This window comes from Hydra vulgaris, chromosome 05 (genome assembly GCF_038396675.1).
Source record: "Hydra vulgaris chromosome 05, alternate assembly HydraT2T_AEP".
NCBI lineage: Eukaryota > Metazoa > Cnidaria > Hydrozoa > Anthoathecata > Hydridae > Hydra > Hydra vulgaris.
The window spans coordinates 37,087,300-37,103,210 of record NC_088924.1 but is presented as its reverse complement, the minus strand read 5'-3'; the positions used below and the strand labels follow the sequence as shown (position 1 = coordinate 37,103,210).

Below are 15,911 nucleotides of genomic sequence, written 5' to 3'. Positions count from 1 at the left end.
TATGTATTAATATTATACTATAAATAAATAGTTTTTTGATTCATTTTATAAAATAGAGACTGACAACTGATAATTAATGGAAATAAATACAAATTATAAAAATCATGTAAACTTCATTTATTATTTCTAAATACTATATTAATGTTAGTCTACAAAGTTAAAATCAATTTAGAGCATTTTTATTAGTTCTTTTGCGATTCGCACTTCCACTTCTGTCTCTCAAGTTTATAAAATAGGTGGTCAAAGCTTGCTCAATAGGTAGGTTCTCAGCATAACAATGCTTTTTTCTTACACTTTCTAAAGAGAAATATGGCAAATTGATTACTTATTTTACCTAAATCATAGGATCATCTATGCATAATGATGTCAGATGATGATCCGGTTTATTGAACACCTTTACCCTTTATCAAACTCAGTCAATTTATTGCCATCTCCCATTGAAAATGATGCCAGTTTTTGTTATCATATTATGATGGTATCTAAATTGCTAATATAATATAAAAAATGCATATACCACCAATTTTTTTCTGGTTCAATTATACATTTATTCTCAACAGTAGTAAAAGTAAAAAAAAAAAAAAAACACAAATTGTTCTTTCAGATAAGCAAGCTAATTTCTGAATTTAAATTGTTTTTCCTATGATCCTCTACAGTTTTAAGCAACAAAAGCAAGAAGTTTTTAGACCACATTGTTGGTGTAAATACCTCTAAAACCTGCTCATAGCTAGCATAAATTGTTTTACTTTTTTTTAAATAAAATTATTTACTTTTTTTTTATTCAATTTTTTAATTGACATCATTTTGGTCTCAACATTCCCTCCCATTGTTAATTATTGTTAAACTCACACTGCCCCTCTATCTACTGGCATCATGATCCCATAGCCTAAATACTATATATATATATATATATATATATATATATATATATATATATATATATATATATATATATATATATATATTATATATATATATATATATATATATATATATATATATATATATATATATGTATAATTTTTACTTTATTTACAACACCATTTGATATACAACAAACCCTTACAAAGCTTACAATAATTCAGTTAAGATTCAATCTGAGTTATTGAAACGTAATAAATTTAACATCAATAGAAAAGTAAAGCTGTCATCATTTAAAATGTAAAGGGTGTTGTCAAAATATGTTGAAAGTAAAATTAAGTTACTAATAAAATCACGTTCAACAATGATAAATATTCTTACTGTAGTAAGAATTAGTACTAGTTAACAAATTTGAACAAATAAATATAAAATAGTGAAAAAACAATGAACAAATAAGAACTTGAACTTGAACTAAATCTTGAATTTGAATTAATTGGTACTAATTTGTTCAAGCATAACCTTAAAAAATAAGTTTATATAATAAATTTTATGTATAACTAGTTATACATATAGTTAACTATCAGGAGTTATATGTATAATTGCATGCGTTTTAAAGCATTTTATTTAATTTATATATTACTTTAGATCATATTACTTTGAATACTGGACCCAGCGACTTTATTCCCAATTACACTGTGGTACTCCAGATTAAAAATTGAAAAGTTTCTGTTAATATCCTGTTTTTGTTCCTCAATGTAGTTTGTAAGTCCCTTAAGTCATAAGGACCTTATTATATCTAAAGTTAAAAGTTTTGAAGCATAAAAAAAGTTACAGAAACTTATCTCCCCCCTATTTTAATTTTTTTTTTTTATTAAAGAAAATTTGACTTTCAAACCTGCATTTCTTTGTGGGACACTGCAGTGTCCCATGCATGCATGCTTGGTTTTGACAACATTTGAACTTGCATCAGTCAATTGTTTGCAGATAATATACTCAAGAACTATATTCAAATATCATATGAACATGTTAGAGAATGTTCATATAATATTTGAACATCACAAATTTAATAATATTGTTGTGATATGTTATATAAATAATACCATAATAGATTATGATATGAAAATAAGATAGGATTGAAAATAAGATAGGATATAAAGGCAATGATCAAAGAATAAATTTACTTATAGAAATTTAGATTTTTGTTTATTAGTTTCAGAATATTATATTATGTGTGACCGCGGCCTTCTATAATAACAAGCCTTACCATCGCGCAACAAATTTGTTAATCTGAAGGCCAAATCCTAATCCTGTGTTTACATTTTCATCTTTTAACATTAGACGAAAGTTTGTGTTCGCGCTTTTTTAATAAATCTTTAAAATTTAATTGGTTTATAAATTAGATAGCGCAACTTCAAGACGATAACGTTGTAAGTTTCAAGGCGTTAACATTGTAAGGTAATAATATTGTCAAACTAACGATTAGTTTTTTTAAATGCCTTAAAAATGCCTTTGAAATGCTGTGTATCTCTTTGCAAGTCGAACTATCTCAACTACAACAAAAATATCAATTTATACAACTACATCTACAATATCAATTACAACTACAACGAAGTTTATATGATTGTTTGTGTATTGACTACAAGTTGCCAAGTATAAGGACTTTAACACGATTGACTTCAAAAATAAGCTCAATGGAGGACCTAAGTTTCATAAATAGTATTTTTATGAATTTAAATCCATTAAAAAGAATTTCCATACTACTAATTGATGAGGTCTATGTCAAAGCTTCATTACTTTACCAAAGAGGTGCTTTGTTTGGTCAAGCAGTAAACTACCCTGAAAAGTTAGCTAAAACAATTTTATCATTTATGATTAAATGTCTTTTTGGAGGTCCAGAATTTATATGTAGAGCTCAACCTGTTGCAAATCTTTCCTCTGAATTCCAGTTTGCTCAATGTCAACAAATTGTCTATACAATAAATACTATTGAAAATAGTAAGACACTGGTAATAATTACTGATGGTAACCGTGTAAATCAAAGAATTTTTGGAATGTTTAAAACAGTTAATAGTAAACCATGGTTAACAACATCAGGTATATATTTTTTGTATGATTATGTGCATCTACTAAAATCTATATGAAATAATTGGTTGACAAAAAAGACTGGGGAACTTCAACTTTTGAACAATAAAGAACTGGCTTTGGCTAAGTGGAGTGATTTAGAAACTATATATAAAACTGAGTGCAATAGTCTTTTTAAACTCTCTTAACTTACAGCTAAATCAGTTTATCCAAAACCAATAGAAAGACAATCTGTAAAGTTTTGTTTGTCTGTTTTTTGCAAAGAAACAGTAGCTGCATTAAGAACGCATCCAGAGATCGAAAATAAAGCATTTGAAGGTACTGCTGTATTTATTGAAAAATAATTTTTTTTCGAATGTTGTTAATGTCAAAGCACCTGGTGCTGGCATTCGGTTAAGAAATGAATTATGCAAAGAAATCCACTCAGTTGGTGATCAACAGTTACAACTGCTACGAGATATTGCTGAACTGTCAAATTTTATGAAACCTACAGGTAAGCGTGTAAAACAGCTTACGCTAGATACTAGCAACGCAATAGCGCATTTATGTTATGGCTTTATTGATCTTGTAGAAACTTTGTTGAGTAATGGAGCAAAGTATGTCTTATTAGGTTGGTTTTCAACAGATCCACTTGAAAAAGCTTTTTCTAAGCTTTGACAGGGATCTGGAGGTACTTACTTTATAAACGCTAAATCTGTAATTGAAAAAATTAATATTCAACTTACTAAATTGATATTACAACTTGACATTCCTGTTGATGGTATCGATGGTCATACTTGTGACATATGTTTTAGAGATATTTCTACTGATGAAAAAGAACTTCTGGATAATATACATGATCTTGAAAGCTCAGTTAATAAATCTACATTAGTGGCTATACTTTACATAGTTGGCTATGTGCAAAAAAGCGAAATAAAAATTTATGATGATTCTACCAATTATTATAAATATGGAAGTTATCTGTATAGCCTAAACAAAGGCGGACTTGAAATTCCTTCTGATGCCCTTTTCTAATGGTCAATATTTTGCTTTTTTTTTCAAGGTGCTACTGACCCTTTATACAGAACATTTTGTGTTACTCAGTTTTAGTTCATTGCTGCTAAATATTAATTTAAAATCACAAAAAAACAATGCAGAGTATATTCTAATATTCTGCTAAAGAATTACTCACTAATTACCACTCCCAAAATACTAAAGCTATCATAATTTATGTGAAAATTAGTTTTGTAATTAATTATGCTATTTACTTGTTATGTTTTTTATTTTCTCATTAGCCTATATGTCTTTCAATATGTTTGGATTTGTAAAAATTTACCCTGTTGAGATATATTGGTAAAACTTTTTTTTGCTTGAATCAACTTTTGTTGGTGTTTTTTATTGTTGGTGATTTTTATTGTTACCATTTTTAGCAAAAAAAAAAATTAAAAATACAGTTATCTTTTTAATATATAGATATATACTTTGTTATGGTTATGCTTGTTATTGATACTATTTAATATTACATAAATATTCTTAATGAAATTTGAAATACGAAAAATATGATTATCTATTAACAACTTTTTGGTTTTCTTTTTATATTTCCGTCTTTACTAGAGATTATTATTAGAAAACATAGATTGCCATAACACCCTACCTAATATAAAAATATATCAATATAAGTAAAAGTGAAAGTTTAATCGGCCTTCATTTTTTACGGCATTTCGCGATGTCAAGGCCTGTTATTATAGAAGGCCGTGTGTGTGACGAAAAAGTAAAGATACTTTTGCATCCAGTGGCTATTGCACCCAACGTCTACATCATTGAAAAAGTAGGTTTTTACATTTTTGTTTTTGTTTTTTTGTTTAACTACTTATCCTAATTGATCACTTTTTTTTAGGATTCTCTCCATGGGTTCAAGCTCATTACGCATAATATGTATTCAATTACCCATAATACGTTAGTCATTGTAAGTAATAAATTAGGAAATAATTATTTGTGAAATATTGTAGTCATTAATGACTTCAACCTGGCTAATAATTAAAATTGGTCGACTCTCTCTCTCTCTCTCTCTCTCTCTCTCTCTCTCTCTCTCTCTCTCTCTCTCTCTCTCTCTCTCTCTCTCTCTCTCTCTCTCTCTCTCTCTCTCTCTCTCTCTATATATATATATATATATTTGTATTTATATTTTTTTTTTAGAAAATGTTTGAAGAAAGTTAGAAGATACTAAAAACCTTGGTATTATGCAAGCCGAAGCGATTTATTTAATTCAATCGACAAAAAACAGCGTGTAAATCGCAAAAGAAAAAATAATTTTTTTAATATTTATTTTGGATGTATTGATTAATAGCATTTATTTTAAAATAAATTCATTTTGCAACACGTTTTTTAATTTTATAAAATTTCGTCATAATAGTTTATGGTAAATCCCACATAGGTTATAGGTGAAAAACATCACATGTAAAAGATCAAAAATGCTACATATTTTGAATACCAAATGGGATAAAGTAGCAAATACCAGATTAAGTTAAGCCTCTCTGAAAGCTTCAATGATTAATTTTAAATTACTATTTAAGTAATTTTTAAATTAAAAGAATTTTAAAAATTATCATAGAAGCATTCGGACTTTCATTTGTCTAGTATTGACTACTTTTATACCATTTGGATTAAAATATGTGGCATTTAAGATCTATAACATGTAGTATTTTCCACCTATATCCCATGTAGGATTTACCACATAAAACCCATGTGGGATTTACCATATGAAACCCACATGGGACAAAATAATAATCCCCATATGGGTTACATGTGGTAAAAACCCACGCGTATCCCATATGGGATTTACCATATGGAATCCATGTGGGATTTACCGTATGAAACCCACATGGGACAAAATAATAATCCCCACATGGGTTACATATGGAAAAAATCCACGCGTATCCCATGTGCGCTTTTTCACTGGGATACTGGTTTATACCAATATGGAATACCAAAAACTGTACTATAATTTTCCTGTGTTTTGGAAACTCTATAAAAATATAATGTGTACCAAATGGAGAGATAAGAGAGATGTACACATACTGAGCACCTGTGTTCTAGATAATAAAGTCACAGTAAAAGGAGCTGGTAAAGAGAAAAAACATGAGTATAACAAAAACATAGGTGGCGATGACCAATATGACCAAATGTTGACAACCTACAAATCTGAAAGAAAAAAGGCACAAAAAAAAATGGTAAAAAAAGATTTTCATGCACTTTATTAATACTTGTGCATTTAATTGTGCAAATATTGTAAAAAACAAGTTATCATTTTTAATATGACTTACAGTTTAGAGAATCAATTATTAAAGAGAGTAATGTAAAATACCATGAATCAGTGGTAACAAAAATAGAAGTCAAACTCGTGTCTTTCTTTCATTTAACAGAACGTCATTTCATCGAAACTATCCCAGCTACAGAGAAAACTATCAAACCTAGTAGAAGTTGTTTTGTATGTTCTGAGAACAGAGTAAGATTAGAGAAAAGATATATGTGTATGGACTGTAATTTTTGTTTGTGTGTTGTGCTTTGTTTCATGTATTTTAGTACTAAAGAAAATTTTAAAGTTTTTTGTAAATAATTTAAGTTATTATTATAATTTATAAATCAATGCTTTATACTTTAATTGTCTGCAAGTTTGGTTCTTCATAAACATTTCTACATAGAAATTTGCAAAATAAACTTTTTTTTAATACTCCTTTTTTTTTTTTTTTTAAATGGTTTACAGTTTACAGCGTCAAAAAAAAAAAACTTGAAATATTCTTTGACGATATATTTTGCCGTAATCGAGAATGTAATTTTTAAATATGTTGGCAGTAACAATAGAAATTTTTTATTAAAATATCTATTTTTTAAAATGCCATATATTGACTGGAGTATTATTTACATAAAAGGAAGATGTAAAAAAAAAAGAAATGAGACTGTAACATCTCTAAAAATTGATTAAAAAAAAACAGTATTTTGCTCATAAAAAAGGTATGTGGTATTCCTCAGTGGCACATTTGTTTTATGCATTTAGTTTCAGTAGCTTATTTGATTTTAAACATAAAAAACTTGCAAAGTTTTTATAATAGTGTCAAACGAAGTTAAAAAAATTTTTGACCCTGGGGGGTAACCTACCACTGATTCTAACCTATACAGCTCCTGAGCCTCTTCCCAAAAATAACAACCTCTTCAGCTCTATTTAGAAAACAGAATCTTGAACTAGAATAAAATTCATAGGCACATTAAAGTTATTCATTTCTTTTGTTGCACGAAAATTATGTTCCTCTAAAGTTTATTAAACCCATTTTAGTCCAAAGAGGCAACTTTTAAAAGCATATGCCTTTTAGTAAAAAAAAATTTTTAATGAAATTTGAAATTTATCATTCATTTTTGTTAGTTTGTTAGTTAAATTTAAAATATTAATTAAATTTATCGTTCATTTTTTTAATTTATAATGAAATAAACTTAAAGCAAAGTTGGTGAAGATCGGCAAATATATGCAAATTGTTATCACCTGATAATTTTAAACAATTTTTGCTGCATTGCTGTAGGCAAACTCTGGAGTAAAAAAGCAAGTAATGCATCAAGTTTTTAGTTAGGCTATCCCTCTAGTTAAAAAAATATGTTTACAACTCAATATTTTATTATCAAACAAATCAACATTAATTTTTGTTAATTATATTCTTTACTTTGCAAATACTTCATACGTTTAACACAATGTTTTTTTATGTTTTCCCAAAAAAAATAAAAAAACTTAATATAAAAAAACTTTTTCACTTGTTTGATGAATAGCAAGTAGCTTTATTGTGAGAATTGTATACAAAGTCTGATACAAAGTCTGATACAATTTTAACAGATCATTTAGAAATTAACCACTGCAAGATTGTCAACAAATTTTGAAAAAACCTTTACTTAGTCAACACACTTTATTGTAGGCTTAGACTATATTTATTATTCAATTTAGTGAGTTTTAATAAATTGAATGTTTTCCAACTAATTTTGTTATACTTGGTGATTTTTCTAGCTTAAACCTTTTATATATTGTTCTAATTATTCTTTGTATTTTGCCATTTCAAAGGGTTTTATAACTTGGAAGCCGCATAAACTAATGATATTTTGAAAAGCCAGGTTGAACAGAAAATTGAACTAAATTCTGCCTGCAATTTTACATTTTGATTATCTGAAAAATTATATGGAAGCTACAAACTAATTATCTGCTTTATTGATAATTATAATGCGGTATTGGTGTAGTGGTAGAGCGCTCACTTAATAAGTGAAAGATTCCATGTTCGATCCCCACCACGTTCCTGTTAGTACCACGCTCAACTTATTTCTCCGCGCAACACCCTCGTTCATCAAGGTTGATATTTTGGAGTTGAGAGAGGGTTATGACTACAATTAAGTAGCCTTCTTTTTCTGTAGTGCCCTTCTCCGCCTTGGATTAACATTAAAAAAATACTAACATCTTGAGATATAATATGGCCTTGGACATAAAACATGCATCAGACCCTAAAGCATGCACCCTAAATTTTGAATTTAAAAGCCTTTTTAAAACAAGCTCATAAGAATAAGATTGAAAGGTTTTTTTAAATCATCTTTGAGAAAATTGTCTTGGCTAAGTATCATCTCCAATACTTATCAGTTTTGAAGGTCTAGATTTCTAAGAAAATGTAGGCAACAAATGGGTACAACATTTTGTCCTAAAAAGTCAGTGATGGTTTTAGTTTGAGGTAATTTGATTAATTTTGAGTTAATTTGGAGCAGTTTAAACACTGAACTTTTTGGAAGTGTTTTTTTCCACAGCTTAGTTTTTCACAGAATTGATTGAGATGTAGTTCATAAAAATCTTACTTGAGATGGTAACTTGAAAATCACTTAAAGTAAAAATGGTTTTTTGCCAATGACTTAAACTGACATTAGTACCAGAATGTCTTCCATATATCAGCAGTTTAATCAAATCATAAACTTTTCACATAATCACAAAATCTTCTAGTATTTAAAATCTTCTAGTATTTAAAATCTTCTAGTATTTAAAATCTTCAAGTAATTAAAATCTTCTAGTATTTAAAAACTTCTAGTATTTAAAACCTTCTAGTATTTAAAATCTTCTAGTATTTAAAATCTTGTAGTATTTAAAATCTTCTTGTATTTAAACTAAAGCATCATGTTAAGCTTGTCCATTACCATAATCAATAGATAGAATGCCAAGAAGCTCTCTTTCCCCATCAATATTTGCTAAAACCACAAATCTATCACTTTTTCATTTTTTGCCATCTACAATATCTTCTATAGTTTCTAACATTTTGCTGATAATTTAATTATTATAAAAATATAAATTTTAAGTTTAAGATTAAACAAATGTGATACTTTTAAACTATTAATATTAGTATTGTTGTCAACTTTAATTTACTTAAAATTTTAATAAGATCTGGATAATGATGTAAGAAGTTCAACATTGGATTAAAAATATGTATCTACACCAAAATGTCAGATGATGATGTCGTGGATTTATTTGCTGTATTTAAAGTGATAACACTACTATCCGAACACCCCAGGTTCCGGCTTAAAATAAGTTTTTTCTATCCACCTTAAGGTTAGTTTTTTTCAAAATTTATTTATTTTTATCTAAAAACAGAACAAAAATAAAGGATAAATTTTTGACTTTATTAAAAAAAGATTTTTCTTGCGCAAGTTATGATATAACTTTTATTTTTTCATCCCAGGAAAAAAAGTTTTATAGAATTTCTATAAACTTTTGGAACATATGGTCTATAGAAATTCTATAGAATTCTATAAAGTTTCTATAGAATCTCTGTTAATTTTTATAGAAATTTCAATAGAACTTTTTTTTCTACTTTTTATCTTATATTTTATAATAGTTTAAGATGTTTTTTTTTGTTTTTTAATAGAGCTAAAGCTAGGCACTGTGGAAAATGGTACGAAACAAATGTACCATAAATGTTTATTTCTCAAACTTCAATTTCACTACTGAAATTATATTTGAATTTTTTTAAGTAATTTAATAGTTAATCTTTACTATAATGTAGGAATTTCGGCTAATTTTATGTAAAAAGATAATTTTTGAAGCCCAACTGTTTCATATTTTTATAAATGTTCAATTGAAACCTATTTGCTTCATCACTTTAAAAGTTATTTTCTATAAAACATTATGCATTTTTGAAAGCATCATGCTATGGAGATTTTAGAACAAATTCAGATTTTTGATTATATGATTTTATTTACTAATAATTAGTTGAACTATAAAATCAACTAGAAAATAAAAAATCCTAAAATTTACCGATATTTTTCGCAGTCACACACGCTTCATTTTTATAATTAATTTGTAGCTTAGGTGCGATTGAAAATGATTTATTAAAAATCAGGTGCAATACATACGGTTTCCAGAATTTTAGATCGCAAAGTGTTAAAAGTCAGAAAACAAAAAACCGCTTTTTATCGTGGTTTCAGACTATATCAGTTTATAACAATAGTTTAGCATAAGTCTTTTTGTCAAATTTGTATTGAGAAAAAATTTTGATGGGCATGTATTTCATTATTTTTGCATTTGTTATCAAATGCAAAAATAATAAATCATTTGTTTGCAAATATTATCAGCAATTTTTGAACACTGCATCATATAAAAATAATATATAAAGAGTTTGAAAATTTATATCACTGCAACAAGCTACAGTAGAAGTTAAATACTTTGCTCATTTTTAAAATTACAGCTTTTAAGTGTTCGAAACGTAAACTGTTACTTACTTAGGTTAATGGAGGAAGGTCAAATGAGACATTATCAAATTTCTGAGGATAATATGTGTTTCATCGTTTGTGATATTCAAAGTTACATTATTCCGTTGCTTAATAAACGATGGTTCAAGGTGTCACTGAAATTAGAAGTTTTTTTTATCTAACAACAGTAATTGGTTAGATTCTGAATATAGTGTACTTTTACCGAAATAAAATATCGCAATAACAGATCCCACGCCATCTACATCATTTGAAAAACATGGAAGACTGCATGTCTTTATGAGATTTGTTTGAGACTAGTAAAAAAAGAAAAATTTTACATTAGTTAAGGAAGTTGGATTCAAGCACATTTTTAATGCATATCCTCAGGCATTACGCTCAATAGGAGAAGAAACAGAAGCAAAGCTTGTAGAAGCAATAAGGATTGCCAAAAAAGAAAAAAAAAATTCTGCCTCGAGTTTTATGGAAAACACAAACGTTTTAATGACAGATGAAGAAGTACATAGCGTGTTTGTTTATTTAAATTTAACTAAAGCACAATATTTATACTTGAGGAAGTTGGCAGACGAAAAAAACTGTTTCTTATTCCCACCATATTACAAATTGAAAGAAATTAAACAGACTTGCTATCCACCATCTTCTGCAATAGAAATTACGAACACATATGCAAAAATTATGTAATTGCAAGATTTATTGAATCACATTGTAGATAGAACTTTGATTATAAATTCCGTGTACAATATTAAATTTAAACATTTAATTTTGTATAGTAAATGGGGTTGCGATGGTTCCTCTGGTCAATGCGAGTACAAGCAGAAACTTTCAGAGGAATCTGAACTAATTTCTGATGCAAATTTGTTTATTAGTTCTTTTTGTACCGGTCAGATTAGTTGATAAGGTAACTGGCGCAGTTGTTTGGCAACTTTTATTAGTTAAACATTTATAAATTGACTATTTAAATACTAAAATAACCAAAAACATTGGCGTGCTATACAAAGCTAGACCAATGTTATCCTAAGAAAATCTAAAACATCTTTATTTCTCATTTACACAGACCTATTATACATATGGGAATATAGTAAGGGCAAGTACCAATACCCAATTTGAAATCACTTTATTGACATCAAAAACATGCCGTTAGAATTGTCTGTAAAAAAGATAAATTCACTCAAGCTGAACCTTTGTTAAAACTCCTTAATGCAATAAACGTCGATAGAATAAACATTTATCAAAACTTAATGTTTATGCTGAAATATAAACTCGGGCTTGTCCCGAGTTTATATTTCAGTTTTGATACTTTTATATTTACGTTTTGATAAATTGTCAAATTTCTCCAATGACTTCATTAAAAGCAATAGAAATAGATATGACACTCCAGAAGTAGGATACTTTAATATACCGTTTAGAAAAACAAAACTATTGCGTTTCACAATTTCATACCGTGGTCCCTATCTCTATAATAAACTGATATCCAGAAATGCTATAATTATAAAATTAGATAACTTAAATTGTTTGAATATCTTACTAAAAAATTGTTTTAAATATAAACAATTATATGAACTTACACTAAACTAATGCGGAAATTAGAACCAAAATTAACGTTGAAACGAAAATCACTAAAACTTTAATAACAAATATCAATATAAAAGATATATGAATCAATAATAATTTTATTTATGCCTAATCATATATTTATGTGTACAAAATCTAGCATTTATCAATTATTTATTATCTTACATTTTATTATATGCGAATCCATTACATTTTATTATATGCTATTAATATTTTTGCATTTTCGTAAAACAAAATTAGAAAAATATTACAAACACAAGCGGTTTCTTGATGACAAGACCATCTGGTCTTCTGCTAGTTTCCTGCGTTCTTTTAATATTAATGATACCCTGCAGTTATATTTTTTTGTATTCAATAAAATTGTGAGATTTTTTTTTTTTTTCTCTTGCCATTATATATTTTATATACATTGTAAATTTATATCAGTCATATAGAAGCACAACATTGTAAAGATAAAAGAACAAAAAATAAAAATAAAAAATAAAAATATCTAAACAGTCATGGTCTAATTGTAAACAAAAAAATTTGCGTGGTCACCAATAGCGTTCAATCACACAGCATTCCTGTTCAAGCTTTATTTTGTAGAATTAATTCCCGTCGGTCTAAATGTCCAATTACTTTGTAAATTGATCGGACAATCTGAGGTTTTAGTCGGACAATCTCCGATGTTCAACCGTTAAATTGAGCCCTGCATAAAGCAATTAAGCCTAATATAAGAAAAATGTTTGTTAAAAAGTTTGTATTTGTTTTTATCTAGAGTTTTTCCGAAAGCTCATATAAACATTATATATATATATATATATATAAATTTAATGTGAAGCATTTAATGTTTTTTCCGTTGTTTCCAATACTTTAAAAGTTTTTCATATTATTAAAAAGAACATGTTCAGTTAAAAATAAAATAAATATGACAATTTTGAAGTTTTTGATTTTTGTTTACAAATTTTATTTTTTTTTAAATTTTTTTATTTATAAAAAATATTTCCTTAGAAGCGCCATAAATAACTTTACATTTGCGCAAAATTTCAAAACTTAATTTATAGTAACAAAAAAGTAATTGATTTTTGATCCAAAACAGATCTTTATTTTCCACATTGCTAGGGTATCATAGAGTAGGTACAATTAGGTCAGTGTCAAGAACAGTTTACCCCAAGGATAAAAATAACTTTTTTTAAGACCATATTTGACACTATTAAAAAAAACTTTGCTAGTTTTAGTTTGTTCCCCATCTGGAAATGATTCATTAAAAAAAAAAAACATGTTTTTTGTGAGCAAAAAACATGTTTTTTGAAAATTCTGAACATCTTAATCATCATTTTATACATGTTCCTTTTCGGCAAATAATGTTCAGGTTAGTACTTAGTATTTAATATTAAAAAAATTTAAATAAACTTGAATGCTCCTTCCAGGTATTTGAAACATCCAATGGCATCCTGGCTCCATAATGCCAATGCAGGATTTTTATAAAAAGACTTATTTATGCAGGGTTTTTCCATTTATGCTTGATTTGAAGGCCCACAAATAAATAAATGCTACATTTAATAATGGCATGTAACTAGAATAAACTAAGCGTTAGATTGTGCGATAAAAAGAGCTCATTTTTATCAGCATTGACATTGCAATAATAATAGATTTCAAACAAAGGTTGAATGTTTAATTTTTGAAATTAAACATTCAACAAGATTCTTAAAAATTATTTTTTAAATAATTTTTGAGAATCTTGAACAATCTATGGATAATTTTTATCACCCCACAGGTAATACCCTGGACATTATTTTGTGTTGAAAAATAATTTTATAATGTTTAGTAACTGAACAATAGATAATTTAAGAATTATAAATATTTTGTTGATATTATAAATAGTATATATCAAGTTTAATTTAAATTGAGGTTTGCCTGATAAGTTGAAATTCTTTAAGTGTTTAACTTTTGTTTATTAAAACATGAAATGTTCAACTAGATAATTTAGTTAATATATGCGTTTAAAAAAAACTATTCTTGGGTAAATTAAATTTGAGCTTTGAAATTTTAAGCTTTGAAATCACCTTTTTAAAAAAATGTTTACGTGGTAACTTGGATTTTTTGATTAAAAACACAAAACTTTAATAAGTGTAACAGCAACTTTATGTTACGGAACTAAATCTTTATTTATTCAAATAGCCTATTTGTATTTTAATATTCAATTAAGAATAGATTGTAAAATTATTTGTGGAAACGACAATAATTAATCTATAATTAATCTAATATTTTTTATCAAAGCAAGTTTTATCAATTCGAAAATATTTTGACGACATGTAATGGTCAGATATCAAACTTATACCCCGTTCATACTGACGATAAAACACGTTTTATCTTAAAAGCGTATTAAATTGTTATTGCAAAAAGCTGTATAAAACAACAATAAAACAATACTGCAAGGTTGCTTTGTCAATATAAAAAGCATGTGTTAATATAAAACAACCTCGCCATGTTGTTTTATTACTGTTTTGCAGAGTTTATAACATTATAAACACAAAACACATTTAAAATAAAACGTGTTTTATCTCCAATGTGAACGGGGTATAAAGCTATCAGCTGAAGGCATTGTTTTAATTCCATGGTTACATAGCGAGTAAATAATCTGACGGTCAGCGAAACAACAACAACAACAACAATCAATTTTCCCTAAATCGTTTTTACAATCGTATTAAAAATAATAGTAATAAAAACAATAATGATAATAATAACAATAAAAATAATAATAATTATTATTAATAATATAATAAAAGTAGAAAAATTTAACTATAAAAATATATGATAACAAAATTAATACAAATTAAAGCAATAGTAATACGTATGCCCAGTCGGCATATCTAGTATTATTAATACTCGGAGTATTGATCACGTATAACATACCGCTATTGATACCAGAAAAATGCGTATTTATTTTTAAGTTTCGAATTCGAGTTCAATACCACTTATTTATCAAAAATACGTCTTTATAATATTTTATCAAAGTCGGATAAGATATCGAAGCCGATTTTGATCAAATATTAACAAAAAATGGAAAAACGAAAATCTTTGCTTTAAAGCGCATGCTTAAACTGAAATTGCGAAAACAAAATTTAAATTAATCTTGAGAAATTTAGAAAATTATCTCCAGTAGACACTAGATAATCGGTCTCGAGTCTCGATTTCTCGTCTGGTATCGGTGCGATACCATACAGTATCGGTATCGAAATCACGCGATACTGGTATCGAAAGTATCGTTAATGTTGGTACTGTTTGGTATCGTTTGGTCTCGATGCGATACTTTACAGTATCGACTTCGAGATCATGCATACCGGTATCGAAAGTATCGGTTATGTTGGTATCGTTTGGTATCGCTGCGATACCATACAGTATCGATATCGAGATCACGCGATACTGGTATCGAAAGTATTGGTTATGTTGGTATCGCTTGGTCTCGGTGCGATACCTTACGGTATCGATATCGATACTAATATCAAAAGTTATCGGTTATGTTGGTATTGTTTGGTACCGATAGTATTATTTGGCATTGCAACTCGGGTCATCATGAGAACTTCCATGTTATTTTTATAAACGATTTGTAATTTGAAATAGTAAATTCGTATAATTAATGAAATATATATATGGCTCATTTATTATAA

General features: G+C 27.4%; 1 protein-coding gene across 4 annotated transcripts in view; it reads right to left on the bottom strand.

Moving 5' to 3' along the window:
- LOC136080829 (mucin-2-like) overlaps positions 1–15,911 on the bottom strand; it is a 93,594-nt gene that overhangs the window by 48,298 nt on the left and 29,385 nt on the right. The window lies entirely within an intron of this gene.